Genomic DNA, 19,432 nt, shown 5'->3' on the forward strand with positions numbered 1-19,432 from the left:
CCAGTAAGGTGATGGTATTAGGACAAAATAGAAAGGTGTGAAACGAGCTCTGACATTATTGAACAGCATAAACTCTGCACACATGGAATGAATTCACACAATTTCTTAAAATACAAGAATTTATTAACAAAAATAAGTCAACTCAAAGTCAAACATATTTCAATCAACAAACTCTTTACTATGCTAAAACAATCCAACTAAACTACCAAGCAGAATTAAAGAATAATGAAGACTAATAGGTTACGTATAATATAAACAAGTTGATTAAAAAGAAGATTGAAAATCATGACCAAAAGAGTGATGCAACATTACCATGCAATGTTTATGTTTGAGAACCAAGGATTATCTTGAAGGATCTGGAAATGAAGTTAAGTTAGTCTTGGAAACAACTTAAGCAATAATCAGCAAACGTTTATTCAATTAAATTCAAGTTCAATTCAAAAATACTTTATTAATCGCAAAGGGAAATTAAATGTTGTTGTAGCTCATTATGAGGGTTTCCTCAAAGAGCCGTTGTAGATGCTGATGGCTGTGGCCAGGAAGGATCTCCTGTAGCGCTCCGTCTTACAGCAGATCTGAAGAAGCCTCTGACTGAAGACACTCTGTTGTTGTAGGACAGTCTCATGAAGAGGATGCTCAGGGTTCTCCATAATGTTCTTCATTTTATGAAGAATCCGTATTTCCACAATGATCTCCAGAGGTTCCAGAGGAGTCTCCAGAACAGAGCCAGCCTTCTTTATCAGCTTGTTGAGCTTTTTTAAGTCCCTGGCTCTGATGCTGCTTCCCCAGCAGATGATGGCAGAAGAGATCACACTTTCCACAACAGACTTATAGAAGATATGCAGCATCTTGCTGCAAACACCAAAGGACCTAAGCTTCCTCAAGAAGTACAGTCTGCTCTGTCCCTTCTTGTAGATGGCTTCACAGTTGCATCTCCACTCTAGTCTGTTGTCCAGGTGAACACCGAGGTATTTATACTCCTCCACCACCTCCACTTCTTCTCCCATGATAGAAATAGTTTTTGACTTATTCCTTTTTCTCTTAAAATCTACAATCATCTCCTTTGTTTTAGTCACGTTCTAGATGAGATGATTGTTTCCACACCATGCCACAAAGCGGTCCACCACCTTCCTGTCCTCAGCTTCTTGTCCATCTCTGATCCACCCCAATACTGCAGAATCATCCGAGTATTTCTGCAGATGATAGGAGTGTGTCTGGTCCTGGAGGTCTGAGGTGTACAGAGTGAAGAGGAATGGTGAGAGTACAGTACCCTGGACCTTCAGTCTCACAAACTGTGGTCTGTTTGTCAGGTAGTCTTTGATCCAGGAGATTGTTGAGGCCTCCACCTGAGTCTTCTGGAGTTTCTGACAAAGCAAATCAGGTTGGATTGTATTAAATGCACTGGAGAAATCAAAGAACATGATCCTCACAGTGCTGCTGGCTTTGTCCAGATGACAGTGGGTTTGTTGAAGCAGGTGTATGATGGCATCTTCAACTCCAACTTCACATCGATAAGCAAACTGAAGGAGGTCCTGATGGTTTACTGTTTGCTTACTCAGGTGGGCCAACAGGAGTCTCTCTAGGACCTTCATGATGTGAGATGTCAGGGCAACAGGTCTATAGTCATTGAGGACTGATGGGTGTTAGGGATGTTACAACAGCTGTGCTTTTATTTGGGTAGTGGCGTCACAGGAAGTCTGCAGTTATCCCGTTTCCTGGCTGTGCCGGAAGAAGGTTAATGCACTTTATTTTGAAAGTTCCAGAAAAGTCCGTACCGGAGTTTAATGTTTAAATCCATGGCTGTGGGTCCCAACACCAGTAGGTGAAGTTGTTAGTATCTCATGTAGACTGACATATACTGTTGCATTTAGAGAGGATCTCAGTTTAAATAAACCTAGTTAGAGCTTCAATCCAGGTTAATTTTGTGTCTGCAGACTTTAGCCAATTTATACATAAAGAGTAATAGTGACAAACTCAATTTCACCTTGGGCCACATCAAGATCCAAAACATTTTCAAAAGGCAGATTGTGGCAGAATGTAGACAAACTGCTTATTGATTGACAAAATAACATTCAAACACACAATCACCATATCAAAGGCTCTACTTGTCACGGAGTGATATTTTTGGACTCTGTTTGCGGCTTTGTGTTTGTTTATCTTTTGCTTAGATTTTTCTATTTTGGTTTTTGTATCATGTTTTTTTTTCTCCCTCTTCCGCCTCATAGTGTTTACTTCTTAAGTTCTTTTATGGTTGTTTTCTTATTACTTTGTATGGTTTATCATTATTATTATTATTGTAATTATTATAGTTGGTCTTCCCTGGATTCTCTAGTTTTATTTCTCTTTAGTATCTTTATGTTTAATTGTGTTTTATTTGTTCCTTTGCACTCTTCTTGTTTACTAGTTTATTTTCTGTTTCCTTTCCAGTTAATTCAGTCAGTGTGGTTAGGTTTCTTTACTTTTGTATTCAGGTTTTCTTTATGGGTTCTTTGTTTGTTCTCAGGTTGTTATTGTTGTTCCTATGTTCCCTCTAGTTTCTCTGTTTACTTTAGTCATGATTATTCTAGTTTTCTTATTCCCCATTTGATTATTTATCTTTGTCTATAGTTTTGCTTGGTCTGTGTTTCTGTTTTTTATTAGTTACTTTGTCCATCCTCAGTCTTTATATCTGTTTCACCTATTCCTTCTGCCTCCTTGTCACACCTGTTCCACGTTTTCTCTGATTACCTGCCCTTTGTTATCCCTCAGTATATTAGTTGGTTTTGTGTCATTGTTTGTTGCTGGTTCCTTGTGTTTGTCGTACCCCTCATTTAAAGCATGAGAAAACTTGTTTCCTTCCCCAGAAGTTAGATCATGATCTTCCACCATTTCATGAACCTAACCAGCATGACTTCTCAGATGGACATGGTCCACCTTGGGAACATGGTGTCTGTTTTAAGCTGCTTGAATCCCTTGCTAAGGACATAGAATTTTTTGTTCCAGGTAGCCAGGGGTCAAATATTGATGCTTACCTGCTTGAGGTTGAACATTGTCTTCTTGACTTGTGTTTGCCTTCTCCTCGTGAAAAGCTGAGGCTTATTTGGAAAACAACAGCTAAGAGTGTTAATGTGTTCATAAAATCTCTTCCTCCAGAAATTAGTGACAGTTATCCAGCTCTCTGCCAGGCTCTTAGAGAAGAGTACTATGTTTACAGAGGTGAAGCTGCTGCCACGACAGTTTTGCAAAAACAGGATGAACCTCCCAGAGAATATTTCCACTGTTTGAAGACTGTTTATTTTCAGGGATGTTATGCTCCAGGTCTTGAAGAAAACCACACTTTTAAGTCTTTGTTTCTTCACAACCTCCACGTTAGCGTGCAGTATGATGTGACCATGCAATGCATAACAGAGAATCTCTCCATGCAAGAGATTCGTAGATATGCTCAGCTTGTGTGGAAAACACATCTTCATTCAGACAGAGCAGGAAAAGGCAAAGTTAGAGTGTTAAACATTCAAACTGAGAACAGGCCTAGGAAGAAGCGCAAAGTCGGTCCCCGGGTGATGCAACAGAACCAGGGGGGTGATAACTGGCGTCAGCCAAAAGACAAGCCACCAGTTAAAAGACAAACACCTTTTCACAGTGCAACATCGAACTGTAAGGTTGGTGGTAAAGAGTGGAGCCACTCCAAAGATGTCATCACAAAGGAGGAGTTTGAGATGATCTGCAGGTGTGTTATAACTGAGGTAACGGCGTTCCTGAAAGACATGGCAAGCCGTTGCAGGCCAGAATCAACCCTGTAAAATCTATCAAACAAGGTATGAAGATGGTAAATAATTTCCAACACCCTATATTCTGTTTTAATCTTTTTCCTTGTTATGGTTCTGAACTTGAGAAATTATTAAGGTTTTAAAAGCAGTATTATTATGGTGTGAAAGTTATTACAAGATTTTTTTTTTGTTTTTTTTTTCAAAACATTTTATTAGTATTAGTCTCTGCCCAAACCTGCCTCACACTGTCCAAACACTAAACTCTGAACCAAAAATGAACTGTTGAACTCTGCCTACCTACAGGAACCCAGTGACTCTTTTCACATGGCTGAAGACTGATGGTTAGCCCCAAAGACTGTGAACTTCATCTCATTCTTCGGAACTAAATGGGGGATGTTGGGGCCCACAGCCATGGATTAAAACATCAAGATGCGGTACAGACTTTTCTAGAACTTTCAAAATAAATTGCATTTAACCAACATCCGGCACAACCGGGGGGGTAACACCGGACTTCACATGATGCCACTGGCCGAATAAAACCCCCGCCTCTCCAATGGTGCGATCTCTTCCACGCCGGTGATGACCGGGCAATTTGACAAAATATTAAAGTATTAATATTAAATAATATATTCAGATTCATAGTCACAACAGTATACTTATTTTATATTTTAATTAATAGTTCCTAATCAATAACCTTTTGCCTATTTATTATTATATTATTTATATTCTTATTTAATTACTTATTATCTTATTTATTTTCTTATTATCTTATTTGTTTTTAGAACATAAACTATGTATATACAGTAGTTGGACAATGAAACTGAAACACCTGGTTTTAGACCACAATAATTTATTAGTATGGTGTAGGGCCTCCTTTTGCGGTCAATACAGCATCAATTCGTCTTGGGAATGACATATACAAGTCCTGCACAGTGGTCAGAGGGATTTTAAGCCATTCTTCTTGCAGGATAGTGGCCAGGTCACTACGTGATACTAGTGGAGGAAAACGTTTCCTGACTCGCTCCTCCAAAACACCCCAAAGTGGCTCAATAATATTTAGACCTGGTGACTGTGCAGGCCATGGGAGATGTTCAATTTCACTTTCATGTTCATCAAACCAATCTTTCACCAGTCTTGCTGTGTGTATTGGTGCATTGTCATACTGATACACGGCACCGCCTTCAGGATACAATGTTTGAACCATTGGATGCACATGGTCCTCAAGAATGGTTCGGTAGTCCCTGGCAGTGACGCGCCCATCTAGCACAAGTATTGGGCCAAGGGAATGCCATGATATGGCAGCCCAAACCATCACTGATCCACCCCCATGCTTCACTCTAGGCATGCAACAGTCTGGGTGGTACGCTTCTTTGGGGCTTCTCCACACCGTAACTCTCCCGGATGTGGGGAAAACAGTAAAGGTGGACTCATCAGAGAACAATACATGTTTCACATTGTCCACAGCCCAAGATTTGTGCTCCTTGCACTATTGAAACAGACGTTTGGCATTGGCATGAGGGATCAAAGGTTTGGCTATAGCAGCCCGGCCATGTATATTGACCCTGTGGAGCTCCTGACGGACAGTTCTTGTGGAAACAGGAGAGTTGAGGTGCACATTTAATTCTGCCGTGATGTGGGCAGCCGTGGTTTTATGTTTTTTGGATACAACCCGGGTTAGCACCCGAACATCCCTTTCAGACAGCTTCCTCTTGTGTCCACAGTTAATCCTGTTGGATGTGGTTCATCCTTCTTGGTGGTATGCTGACATTACCCTGGATACCGTGGCTCTTGATACATCACAAGGACTTGCTGTCTTGGTCACAGATGCGCCAGCAAGACGTGCACCTACAATTTGTCCTCTTTTGAACTCTGATATGTCACCCATAATGTTGTGTGCATTTCAATATTTTGAACAAAACTGTGCTCTTACCCTGCTAATTGAACCTTCACACTCTGCTCTTACTGGTGCAATGTGCAATCAATGAAGATTGGCTACCAGGCTGGTCCAATTTAGCCATGAAACCTCCCACACTAAAATGAGAGGTGTTTCAGTTTCATTGTCCAACCCCTATACATCCACCAGCAAACAGAATTTCTCACCGGAGCATCAATTCCTCCAGGAAAACAGGCTTCTAGATGAAAAACCTAGTTTTCATCCGGTTTTCTGCTCAGGGTTCTAATCCCGGAGGTAAAAGAGGTTTTAGACTGTTGCTGGTAAAATGCCTAAAAATACAAATCAGAATCCCCTACAGCACAGGTTCAGTGGAGAGCAACTTTATGTTCACACCGCGAAGGTTTCGGGTTGTCTCACTGAGAGGGCTGCATGATTCTGCAGACACACACATGCACCAACACACAGTCACTTATAGGCCTCAATCACCTAGACTAGGTTTTCCGTATTTTGTGCAACACTTTTTTTTTTTTGTATGGAGTCGACGACTTTAGAATCTCCTTAAAGGAAATTACGAGAACCACCTATACTCAATACCCCTATTTACGCAACACTACTTTAAAGAGTAAGGATTTTTCTATGGAGTCGGTGGCTTTTGAATCTCCTTAAGGGAAATTACAAGAACCATCTAAACTCAAGACCCCTGTTCCTTGGTGGTGGCTTTTGTGCTCCTTAAGGGAGCAACAGGAACCCTAAGCCGAGATTTATTTATCAGTTTTACTATTTTTAATGCGGATGCCAGTCCCATCTGCCTGCGTTTTACCATGTCAAAATAAGGTGAGATCTTTCCATGTAATCCATGCAACATTTAGTATCTGCTCATAGTTAACTCCATAAAAGTTACAATAAATATCCTTATATCCTTATGTGTAATCCATGCAATAATTATTAAAACACACAGTTGAGGCAGTAGAGAGTGAAACAAGCAGGTTCTCATATTCTGGAACTGAGAGACTGGAGAGGCCTGTGTGGAGCCACATATTATCTGTCTTATCTTTTGCAGAAGTATAAAGAACAAGTATCCAATGATGTATGATAATCTTTTCTATTCTTTTACAAGTATTAAATGCAATCAGTAATCTTTGATCATTAAGTTAAAAGATATATGATTGAAATATGATTAACTGATAAGTAAGGTAAAAAAACATTTAGGATTTAAAAATTCTCAATCAGCTATATATATGAAAAAGATATAATGTTGATCAGTTGTGATGTATGAATAAAAAGAATGAAGTGATGGTTTGGTAACTGTGTAATACTGTGTAAAGTTTAAGACTGAGCAGATTAGGGAAAGAACTGTAGGATGACTAGGAGTGACGAGAGCCAGCTGCATGCTGACAGCGAACCTTTTGAAGGCTAACCGGAGGAAGGGAGGATGCGACTACAGCCAGCTGCGTGGCTATTACCAGCATCTCTGAGGCCGAAAAACAGAATCAGTAGGTCACGATGACCATGACTAAAGTATTGAGCAATAACCAAGGAGCTGAGCAAAGTAGGTTGCGCAATAACTGAGAAGCCTAACAAGGGGCTGACTGGTGAGAGCATCTGCACTATAAAGGCAAAGCTGAGGGAGGGAACAGGGTTGTTTCCTCGCAGAAGACCAGCGAACAATATCGGATGGAGAAAAGAAGCTTAGATGGAAAAGGCACAGAAACACAGCCCAGCTGATCGACTGCATTAAAAAAGAGGATCAACCCGTGTTCCCCAGAAGGACTGTGCCTCAAGATTAAGAATCTGATTTCATCTAAAGCCTTTTTATCCAGACAACAGAAGAACTTGATCGGTGAACAGCTGATGGCTCTAAGTTTCAGGCTTCTGGAAGTCCTGAATCAACCTCATTTATGTCTCCAGGTTTCCTTCAACTCGTCAGCCTCTGGAAACTACTGTCTTCTGAGACATATGACAACAAAGATCCTGTTTAACCATCAAAGCCTGGAGCATCAGTGTCTGCCACCTAAAGGAAGAAAACTGAAAATTAAGTCGTATTCCCTTCAAGAAACCACTCGTTGTTAACAGAAGAAACATCTCCATCAGGTGCATGGATGAGCCTCCGTCTTCAAAGCTTCTCCAAACTCATTAGTTTCAGCATCAGGGAAAGACAGGTTGAGTTGATTGATTCATTTCTATAATTGAAATTATTTTATGTTGCCGAATTTAATGTTACTGACCCCTGCAAAAGCATTACTAATTAAAGAAAGCAGATAAAATTCTAGTTAAATCGTGGACATTCAATTATTTAAGTCACCGTATTTTTGGTTTTTCATTGGTGGTAAAAGGTCTTGTTGCCTGGTTCTAAGATATTTTAGGAGGCTTTTATAGGTTCCCTTAGTCAAGTTTGTTAAAACAGCGCCCTTGGGGCTCGTGCTGAGCTACAAAAATGAACCTAGCCCATATACCAAGAGCCAGTTGTAAATTAGGGAATGAGCAGCCGTGAACAAAAGTGACTGTTGAAAGTGTGAATGACTGCGATAGGCTACTCAGTCGTCCTGACCTCCAGTTGAAGAAGGGCGAGACTTTTGTATGAAGGCTGTCAGAAGCTAGGCAAGTCATTTCCCGACACCAGCTTAAACAGAACTTTCAGTAAACCTGCTTAGTAAGATCTTTCAGGTTTAGGGAAGTCCGGACCTGTTGGATGGAGAGCTGGATTGAGCAATCCCTTTAGACATGGGGAAGTAGGAGGGAGGGGTTAGCTCATCGGACAACGAAAACCTACGTTTCACTTTTTTACCTCATGCGTTCAATCACACCTTCTGTTCGGGATCATGTTGGTCCACAGTCCGGAGTCACATGGCCCACGGAGCGGTTACCCACACAGAATTCACTGTGGAGGGTTGTAGTTCTGGAGGCTGCATGCAGACTTAACCCTCAGTCAGGCACCGGGGTCCTCCGAACAGGGACACCTGTGAACTGGCTCTAAAGGACCAAAAGAAATGTCAGAGTTAGACACACTGATAAACTCAGAGAAGGTAGTCAATGAAGACACAAGTGAGTCAAAGTCATCTTTGGCTGGCCAGGGAGAGACTGTCCATTTTCTCAGAGGGACTGCTGCCTGAACAAAGCCTTTTATTGAAGAAAGGAAAAAAAACACTGATGTCACAGCATCATGGGTGTGACCACACAGTTTCACAAATACAAGTCCTACTGAATAAAACTGGTTCTATGCAGATACTGATACAGCACACATATCCACATCTGATACTCAAGGACATGAAGATTGGCTGGGGTGTGAAAAGCACTCTTCCCAGAACACCCCCGCACACACACAAGTTCCTGTTCAGCCTGCATAGCAATCACCCAAATGCAACAAGATGACAATTCTGTTAATAGTTTATAAAACACTCAAGATAAATATGAAAAGTATCCAAACCACTTCTATCAAAGTTCACAAAATTAAATAAAAATGTCTTTTATTGATAAATCATTTAGAATAAAGAACCTTTTTAAACTAAGCAGTGATAATTTATGTACAAATCTTCCAACAGTTCTCAAACATAAATAACATTGTATGGCAATGCTGCATCACTTTATTGGTCATGGTTTTTAACCATCTTTGATTCACTTGTTTATAATTCAATTCAATTTCAGTTCAGTTTCAATTCAGTTTTTTATATAGCGCCAATTCACAACATATGTTGTCTCAAGGCACTTCACAAAAGTCAGGTACATACATTCCAATTAATCCTAATTCAACAGTGCAGTCAGATTCAGTTATTTATTCAAATTGGACAAAAGGTTTTTCTATCTAAGGATATTGTATATTGTACATAGTTGGTCTTCTTTATTCTTTTATTCTGCTTGGTATTTTATTTGGGTTGTTTTAGCATAGTAAAAAGTTTGTTGAAATGTTTGACTTTGAATTGACTTATTTTTGTTAAATTGTTAAATTATTGTATTTTAAGAAATTGTGTAAATTCATTCTGTGTATGTACAGAGTTTTGCTGTTCAATAATGCCAGAGCTTGGCTCATCCCTTTCAATTTTGTCCTAATACCACCGCCTTATTGGGCTGGTATTCACAGGACAACCCTTAACAGACCGAATTATTATTTAATTAAATATTAATATTAAATAATATATTCATATTAATAATCACAACATAGGCAACTCCAACACTTACTGGGCCTCACCAGTTTCTATTGAGGGGTTATCGGCAATTACAGATTGGTTGTTTTTCCACTTACTGTGCCTACCTGGTCTCTTGAAGCTGAAAAAGCCTTTAATGAACTGAACAAAAAATGATCTGAGGCACCTGATTTTGTTCATCTTGATCTTAAGCTCCAATTTATTCTTGAATCAATGCGTCAGATACTGGAGTACTTTACCTGTGTGCTTTTTATTGAAAGCTTCTGGCCATAAACATGGCCTTGGAGGGATGGCAGCATTAGTTGGAGGGCCCTGAACAACCCAGAACCATCAGGACTGACCAAAAAAACTTGTCTTACCTTCAAGTAGGTTAAATTTCAGTCCCATTGGTACCTTTTCTTCAACCTGTTCAACTACAGCATTACATACAGTCCTGAATGCCACAAAACTCAATGCCCTCTCTAGACAATTGACACCTGACAAAATAAAATAATCCACTAAACCTATCCTTACTTCATCTCTTACCATCACATCATTGACTTGGGACATCAAACAAATAATCAAACAAGCTCAGACTACTAAACCAGATCCTCAAAAATGTCCATCTAAATGGCTGTTTGTTCCTATCTCTGTCCTGTCTCCGGTAATTTCTTTAGGCCATGCTCGTCGGTTCTCCTGGGATCCTGGTGTCAGCAGAACCATTTTGCTCCTCTGGCTCTACTGTTGGTGACCATCACTATACAAAGATGTGCAAGATTACGTTTCAGTCTGCTCCATCTGCACAAAGGGAAAATCCAGCCAAAAACCTTATGCAGATTTTCTCCACCCCTTTTCTGTTTCCAGTAATCCCTGGTCCCAGTTACATTCTGTCACTGGTCTTCCTTAATCCAAAAGTAAAACCAAAATCTTGACTATCACTGACTGCTTTTCAAAAGCTTGTCATCAAGTTGCCCTCAGTAAACACCACTCATCTTCAGTTACTGCCAGAATTGCTCCACAATTGGAGCAATGGACAATATGAAAGAATTAATCAAGTAAAGATGAACCTTCCGCTGTGTTTCCTCTTTCAATCCAATTACCTGGAGTATTCACCAACCTTGGATCCAGTAGCACATAAAGAAACTCACAAATATGAGTAAACCCTTCACATTTTGGTAACTATGTCATTATGAAATGTAAAGTAGTCATTGCACAACTTGTATAACAGCATAAATTTGCCATTCCACCCAAAATAACTCAGTTCAATTCAGTTTTCTTTACAATTCAATCGAATCAACAGTTTTGTGCAGGACTTGGGAAGGTCTACAGGTGTACCAAATGTCATACCGCTACGATAACCTAAGGTAAATACAGAGTTTTTTTTAAATAATTCTCAGGGGTTGCTGTGGAGCTATTTCTATTGCGACTTTTGCAAATCCCCCAGAATACATACATTTCATGCACGACTGACACCTATCCCAAAATAAGTGAGTGTTTGAAAATGTTAAAGCCACCAAATAGGCAAATCATTTGAAGGATGAATAATAATAATTATCGGATTGATTACATTGGGCCATCGCAGCGATTTCACTGCTTGGGCCTAACACGACAAGTTACCATAACTACACAGAGGATACGCAGCTTACAATGTCACCAGGGGACTAAGAACCTGTTCAAGCATTGGGTAGATGCATAGAACAAATCAATGAGCGTATGTGCCATAATTCCCTTCAGTTGAATAAAAACAAAACTGAAGTAATAATAATTTATGGACTAATGGAGGAGCAATCAACAGTCATCACACAGCTCTAGGTACTACAGCAAGAAAACATCAATCAGGCTCGAAATGTTGATGTAGTGATGAACTCAGAACTACATCAACATTTAGAGTCACATAAGGTCAATCACTATGCTGGCCTTCTATCACCTAAAGATCATTTTCTGGATGAAAGGACTAATGTCCAAGCAGGATCAATGCATCTTTACATCAGTGCAATGTTTTGTCGGAGTCTGGGAATTTTCTGTTTGTGTTTTTGCCTGCCATTAACTTTGCTTGGTCATTAGAGGGCACTGGAGCACCAGGTGGTGAAGGAGCAGGTGTTCGTCATTCACTGATTGCTCTTTTGTGTATTTAAGCCGGAGGCTGCCAGCACTTCAACGCCTGAGTATTAGCCTTCAGTGGTATAGACTCATGCCAAGACTCCTATGCTTAGCCTATAGTTTTTTCTAGTGCCTCGACTTACCTTTTTGTGTGCTCCTTCTCAGGTTCTGACTGCTCAAGTCCAGCATTTGTGTTTGGATCAAGTGGACCTTTAGTAACCTGGTGATCTTCCTGGAATTTAAGACTCAAGCATCTAAGTTATCTTCCTGGACTCATTCTATCTGGCAGCTTCCTGGCTCATCGACTAACCGGCCCAAGTCACAGCGAACCTTGCTTCACTCTCCCCATGCCCTCCAGCAAGCCTTCTTCACCTGTGCTCTTCGAGTTATCTGACCAGCATTTATGGTGAGGAGATCAAGCCTCTCCTACCTCCGGCAGAAGTCAAGAGGGCCTTCCCGTGCTAAGCTCCCAGACTCCACAGCTCAATTCCCCTGGCGGTTCCTCTTACCCACTTATAGTAAGACAGAGCTAAATCTAACCATTGATTTTCATTACCCCCGCCAATACCGACTCACCTGTTTTCCCTTCTCTGTGCAGTTCACGGTTCCAGATCTGAGCTTCCTTGTGCAAATAAAACTTATTAAAATCTTTGTGATTCTGTCCTGAGTGTTTGATCTGCATGTGGGTCAAACATATTACTGAAACTATGACATGTTTGATTACTGCAACAGTGTCTTTATAGGCCTGCCTAAAAAGTAAATCAGACAGCTACAGCTGATCCAAAACGCTGCTACCTGCGTCCTTACCAAAGTTAGGAAAGTAAAGCACATCACCCCAGTTCTGAAGTCCTTACCGTTTCTCCCTGTCTCTTAAAGTTTAGACTTTAAAATACTTCTATTCAGTTTTAGCGCCAATTCACAACACATGTTGTCTCAAGGCACTTCACAACAGTCAGGTTCATACATTTCAATTAGTCCTAATCATTGAACAGTGCAGTCAGATTCAGTTATTTATTCAAATTGGATAAAAAGTTTTTCTATCTAAGGAAACCCAGCAGATTGCATCCAGTCAGTGACTTGCAGCATTCCCTCCTCCTGGATGAGCATGTAGAGGCAGTGGACAGTCGCTGGGGTTGACTTTGCAGCAATCCCTCATACTGAGCATGCATGTAGCGACAGTGGAGAGGAAAAACTCCCTTTTAACAGGAAGAAACCTCCAGCAGAACCAGAACCAGGCTCAGTGTGAGCGGCCATCTGCCACGACCGACTGGGGGTTTGAGAGAACAGAGCAGAGACACAAAGAGAACAAAGAAGCACTGATCCAGGAGTACTTTCTTTGGGAAGGAAAAGTAAATGTTAATGGATGTAGCTCCTTTAGTGGTTTCATCTAGAAAGAAAGAACAGATAAACTCTGAGCCAGTTTTCAAGGTTAGAGTCTGAAAGAGAGCACATAGAGTTAGTCACAGTAGAAGCTCAGTCAATTTCCATGTCTAGGAGAGAGAAAGGGTTAAACACTAAAAGACTGGGCCATGTGGATCATCGGTAGAGGGTGAGCATTAACTTGTTGCCAGCAGAAGCTCAGACGATTCCCCTCTCCAGAAAGGTGTCACAGGGGTTGGTTTATAAATCTTTGAATGGCTTAGCATCAAAATACATTGAAGATTTATTGTCATATTGACCTTCCAGACCACTTAGGTCTTCTGGTTCAAGTCTACTCTGCATCACCAGAAACAGAACTATACATGGGGGAAAAAAAAAAAAAAAAAGCATGAACCTAATTCATTTCAAACTTAGCTTACCCATGTGGTGCCAAATAAAGGCAAATGTCATCTCAAAGCACTTAAAATGACAAAGATCCAATGTATATACATAAATATATAACCACTTCAATACATTTATATAGATTGTAATTAAATGTGAAACATTCTAATTTAATCCTATTTATAACACTATGTGGAATTTTCAACACAGTTCTGACCCACATACAGAAAACACTCAGAAGTTTAATGTGTTTTTATTGTCAGCAAAGTAATCAGGGACGAGAACTGGAAACACCAATTGTACGGGAAGAAAGGAGAAGGGACTGGTGAATAAACGGACAATACTGATTAAAGAGATCTTACTAAATTGCTGTTACTTGAACCACCAGGGGTAGAGAGATTCAGAGTCTTAGCTTGCAAAGTGAGGTTGTTCAGTTGTCTTTTCCGCTGCTGGTTTGGTGCAAACCAGATGAAGCACAGGTGCCGATGATTGCGATGGAGGGTAGAACAGGGTATGCTTATGCCTTGGTCCTGGAATTGAAGGAAGCGGTAAGCCGCCACTCTGGTCCGTGTCCAAAAAGTACAGACGGTTGGAAGAGAATTCCACAAGAAGTTAGATCGAATACTCAGTAGATGATTATCCAGATTGATCAGAGAACCTCTAGAACAAAGTTGGGTCTGAGCAAGGTAAACAAAGCCTCAGGTAAAAACCTGTGAGGGACCAAATACATAAGTTACTAGAAGCACATGAACGAAGCAAAAATCAGTAGAGGCTGAGCTTGTTACCACTAAGGCAAACACTCTGGCGTCGAAGTGCTGGCAGCCTCCCGCTTAAGTACTGCTCCAGCAGATAGGTCGCACCTGTCATCCAGCACACCTGAGAACTTCCAGCACCAACTGAGAAACATTGAATTTTAGTACCTAAGGAAAACCAGCTGATCGCATCAAGTCATTAACTTTGCAGTCTCTCCTTTTACTAAGCAAACATGTGCAAACAGTGGAAAGTAACAACTCCTTTTAAACAGAAATAATCTCCAGCACAACCTATTTTAGCTGTTTTGCATACTAAGTACCTAAATTTATACAACTTGTATTAAAATCAATGCTTAAATTAGAATCTGAATGAATTCAAAACCACCAATATTTAATTTGGATATAATTCACAATAAATCCAGAAAACAAGGGATTCATGGTAATACAACAAATAAGTGAATAAATAACTTATTTCATTTTTATTTAGAGCTTAATGTATGTTACTGTTAAAATAAATCTGTTTTGTGTCTGTCTACTTTTAACAAACACTTGTTCCATGCCTCTCTTACCTCTACTTATTTGTTTTCCATGTTTGTACTGTCTGTCTGTCAGATTATCGGCAGTTCTCATTTAGCACATCCACTCTGAGCCAGACATACCATGTTTTGGCTTGATACCCTGTCAGGCCATACCTCAATAAAATCACCTCAGCCCAATACCCTCCAACAGTCCATTTTGTCAGAAATACAAAGTTGATTTTATTACCCCAACATCCCACTGATCTTTTGCAAAAACAATCCCGGATACAGGAGGGAGGGGACACAGAGGTGACAGCCAGCCTGTCCAACAACGAGGCAGCCAGCACACCAGCCAAACAAGGCTCTTTTTATTTGGTTGTCTGTAATGCCCATCTGCTGGAAGCAGCATTAGATGCAATATCCAATTCAATCCCTTCCCTCAACATTCCTGAAAGCTTTCAGCCACATTTTAGCACACAAAAGATGCTGCTATGTCCTTTGCCGCCTAAGCTCCTTATAAGAAGGTGAAAGCGTGGAAGTGAATCGATAGCGTCCTGGCTCTCAATGTCCTTGGCCTGCTGCGGAGGGGTTTTTAGGTTGGGAGGGTGAAGGAGAGAAGTAGGAGATGGGATGTTTTTGTCATTCATAAGCTTTACAAACCCTTGACATCATTTGGTGGATTGCATCAATGAGTTCTTCCCTGCAGAAGACGAATCAAAATTATTTGTCGAGATTTTGTAGTGGTGTGGAGGGGGTTGACAGAAAGGGGATGGGTGGGTCACTTAAAGGTTGCTGTCGGTAAAACATTGAGGATGTTCAGAACAAAGCTGATGCTGCAAGGCACTGTTGTGACACTGTGAGCTCAATGCATTTGTACTGCAAAGTAGTTCAAAGTTCATCTAAAGACAGTGTGTGTATTTGTGGTAAACCATCAGAGTCCAGGCTGCAGCTGTTCCTCACACTGAACCTTACAATAAAAACCATGCAAACACACTGATATTCTTTACAAACGGGACACAAATGACAATACTTGAATTGCCCTTTAGCTATGATTGACACTTAATGGCCTAAAACACATCCAAATGTACACTGGATTTCACATACAACCCAAAATACAATCATCTCTAAAAAATATGCCTGTTAACATAGATCTGCATTTATGTATTCTTAGCTGGAGCTGCTCCAGAGGGAAGAAAAGACCTGGCTTTTCTTTCCTGCTGTTTTGACAGTTGTTGGCTTAAGCATTGAATGGCAAATCTCTTAATCTGCCCCTCTTTATAAGAAAAACATGAGACTGTCTGTTATTTTCACACACATTTCCATTTATTTTAAAACTGATAGGAAATCATTCAACACCGCAGATGTATTTGGCTTACGTAATTAAAGAAATAAAAAACAACATATGCTCTATCAACCTTATTAATAATATTATCAATCATTAATATTAATGATACCAGGAAGTACACAAAGAAAATGGCTTAAAAAGGAACTGAACAATGAAAATATCCTTTCTTAAACAGATTAAATGCCGTACCGGGCAACGTCACGTGCCTCGATTCTGTAATGCGTTTGAAAATGGCGCGTGTGTTGGCTATACTGAATGTGTGTGTTACTTCCATGGTTCCATTGTTCTGTTTAGAATGATAACTGCATGTTTTTCTCTTCTGTCTTCGCTCTCTTTGGTGGTTTCTAGATGTTTTAGTTGCCAAATGTTTTGTGCTCTAAATTTATGTTATTTCAAACAGAATCACAATTCTTAGAATAGATGTGTCAACATCAGCTATTGGAACGAAATAAAACTCAAATTAAATAGTGAGAGAGCTTGGTGGTGGTCAGTGGGGGTTGGGCGCGCGGGCGTGTGCGGAGGCTGCGGTCATCGGGACGACCATCCCGGGTTCGGGTCCCCGGTGGCGTTTGCCGGATGTCTCTCCCTCTCTTTGCCCCTCTTTCCTGTCTACCTACTGTCGAGGAGATAAAAATAAAGGCCACTAGTGCTGAAAAAATATATTTAAATAGTGAGACAGCTTCTAACTGTAAATCCCAACTTGGATTGGTTTGATAACAGGTTTTACAAAAGTGTTAATGTGATACAAAGGAAAAGAGATCTCCAGCTTGGGTCAAAACACACACACACATTTTCCCTCCCTCCTCCTCCACTCTCCCCCTCTCTCGCTAACTCAATCCTCTCCGTCTCTCTCCCTCTCGCTCTCTCTCTCTTTAACTCAATCCCCTCTCTTCCCCTGTCTCTCTGTCTCTCTCTCTCGATCTCAACCCTCCCCCAAATTAGCTTGGAGAAGTGTCATTTAACAACTTTCACAGTTGCCTTTGTCAGTGGACTGGTCTCTAAAGGTGGAATGTTTAAGCTTAAAAGATACTGATTTAAGGTCTTTGGCAATAACTTCATACAAGGCAAATTAGATTTTTATATTTTTACATTTAAAATAAATCAACACATGACTTTTTGTAAAAAGATACGAGCACATACCATAAATAAATAAAGCAATAAAAACAAATAAAATAAAACAAACAGTAATCAGTTGCTTACTAAGATTAAGAATATTTAACCAAAATAAGTATTTGGGATGCATGAGGCAACATACCGCATTAAGCTCTTTGCTTGTTAACTGGATAGTCACATTAATAAACTTTGATGGAATTGGGGAGACCACAAAGTACATTAAAACACCAGAATGTGCTAAAAACACTATACTTTGTAGAATATAAACTATCTATGTGTGTAACTGGAAGGTGCAGATATAGGGGAGTGAGAGGCATAGAAAGTGCAAAGTCATAAATTAGTGAATGACAATGGAGAAAGAGTAGAGAGAGGGCAAGGTTGTAAATAGATGGAGGATGAAAGAGACAGGGGAAGATGAGTTTGCCAGAAGAAAGTAACCAGAAGCACTCCTTATTTGGGCCTAAGGAAATGTTATGCTACTGTTGTGGAATTTTCTTATCAAAGTGGGTAGAAGTTGACTCATAACAAGAGAAAATCCGGACTTTGTCTTTATAAGTTTTATTCAAAGGCATTCAGCATTTGAAGACCCTGACACTGAGGTTAGTCAGTGAAACAGAGCCCCGAACGCTATTTACACACAGTATTTATACCAGAACAAGACAGTGTTATCTCAACTGCAAAGAGTCTGTGTTTTACGACCCTAGACCCTTCTCGGGTTCAAAGGTGACAAGGTTACCTAGGAACAACCATCTACCCTCCCAAAGGCATCACCCTGAAAAATGGCCTTAACCATTAAACTTCTGATAATGACTTTTACAGCTTTCTCCAATAACACAGAGGTTCAGGGGAGTGAGGTAACCCCAAGGTCATACACTGTGGAATGCTTACTGCAAGAATTTCCATCACACTACATACATGAGTGACATGATATATGTATATGTTGAACACACCCCTAAGACTGAATAAAACTAGCTGGAAACAGAGGACAGTAGAGTTGGGCTCATAGGTTTTCACTGGAGCACCTTTCTCTCACTCTGCAGAGGCGAACATAAATTGATTGTACTTGTGTTTATTTCACTCTTTTGAAACCTGTACCCAAATCAACGGACCCGGGGAAGCAGAGATGGTTTCGACAACTTGTAAATATTACAGAATTACTCACTCTACCCAAATCAGAAAACATAACTGTATTAATAAGAACGATTAGCATTTCAAATGAAACACACACATTGGATCCAAATGATTCTGCCCTGATCATGGTTAAAACCACACTTGCGCAGAATCATTCTGTAAATTTGCCAAAGCCTAACCAAATGAAGTATGGATGACCTGAAAAGGACGGCAGCCATGAGTATAAGGGCAGCCTGAATACAATATATATGGAGCGTAGGGATAATAAAGTAACCCCAAGGGCAATAATAAATTACAAAACATTAAATGGCATGGATTGAGGCCAAGGGGAGATGCACTTTGGCAAAGGACAATCCAGAACACATGGTACAGCTAGTCATGGTACACAGCAAGAGAGTACAACAACACAGGTGCAGAAACGGGAAGTTTACTCCCAGAGCTGACGTGGTTTCATTCTTTAAATTCCCAATGTGCGGTATAAGTTGCAGATTGCTGTATGGCTCATGAAATTCACACCAATATTTAGATAACTGGAAAGGCTATAGGTTTGAAGAACTGTGTGCTTAATTAACCTCAGTACTACACAAAGTAATCCTCCAATACATTACTAGGTAGATTATGATGTACAGGGGTTGGACAATGAAACTGAAACACCTGGTTTTAGACCACAATAATTTATTAGTATGGTGTAGGGCCTCCTTTTGCGGCCAATACAGCGTCAATTCGTCTTGGGAATGTCATATACAAGTCCTGCACAGTGGTCAGAGGGATTTTAAGCCATTCTAATTCCAGGATAGTGGCCAGGTCACTACGTGATACTGGTGGAGGAAAACGTTTCCTGACTCGCTCCTCCAAAACACCCCAAAGTGGCTCAATAATATTTAGATCTGGTGACTGTGCAGGCCATGGGAGATGTTCAACTTCACTTTCATGTTCATCAAACCAATCTTTCAC

Source organism: Girardinichthys multiradiatus, chromosome 18, assembly GCF_021462225.1.
Source record: "Girardinichthys multiradiatus isolate DD_20200921_A chromosome 18, DD_fGirMul_XY1, whole genome shotgun sequence".
In the NCBI taxonomy this organism is placed as follows: domain Eukaryota; kingdom Metazoa; phylum Chordata; class Actinopteri; order Cyprinodontiformes; family Goodeidae; genus Girardinichthys; species Girardinichthys multiradiatus.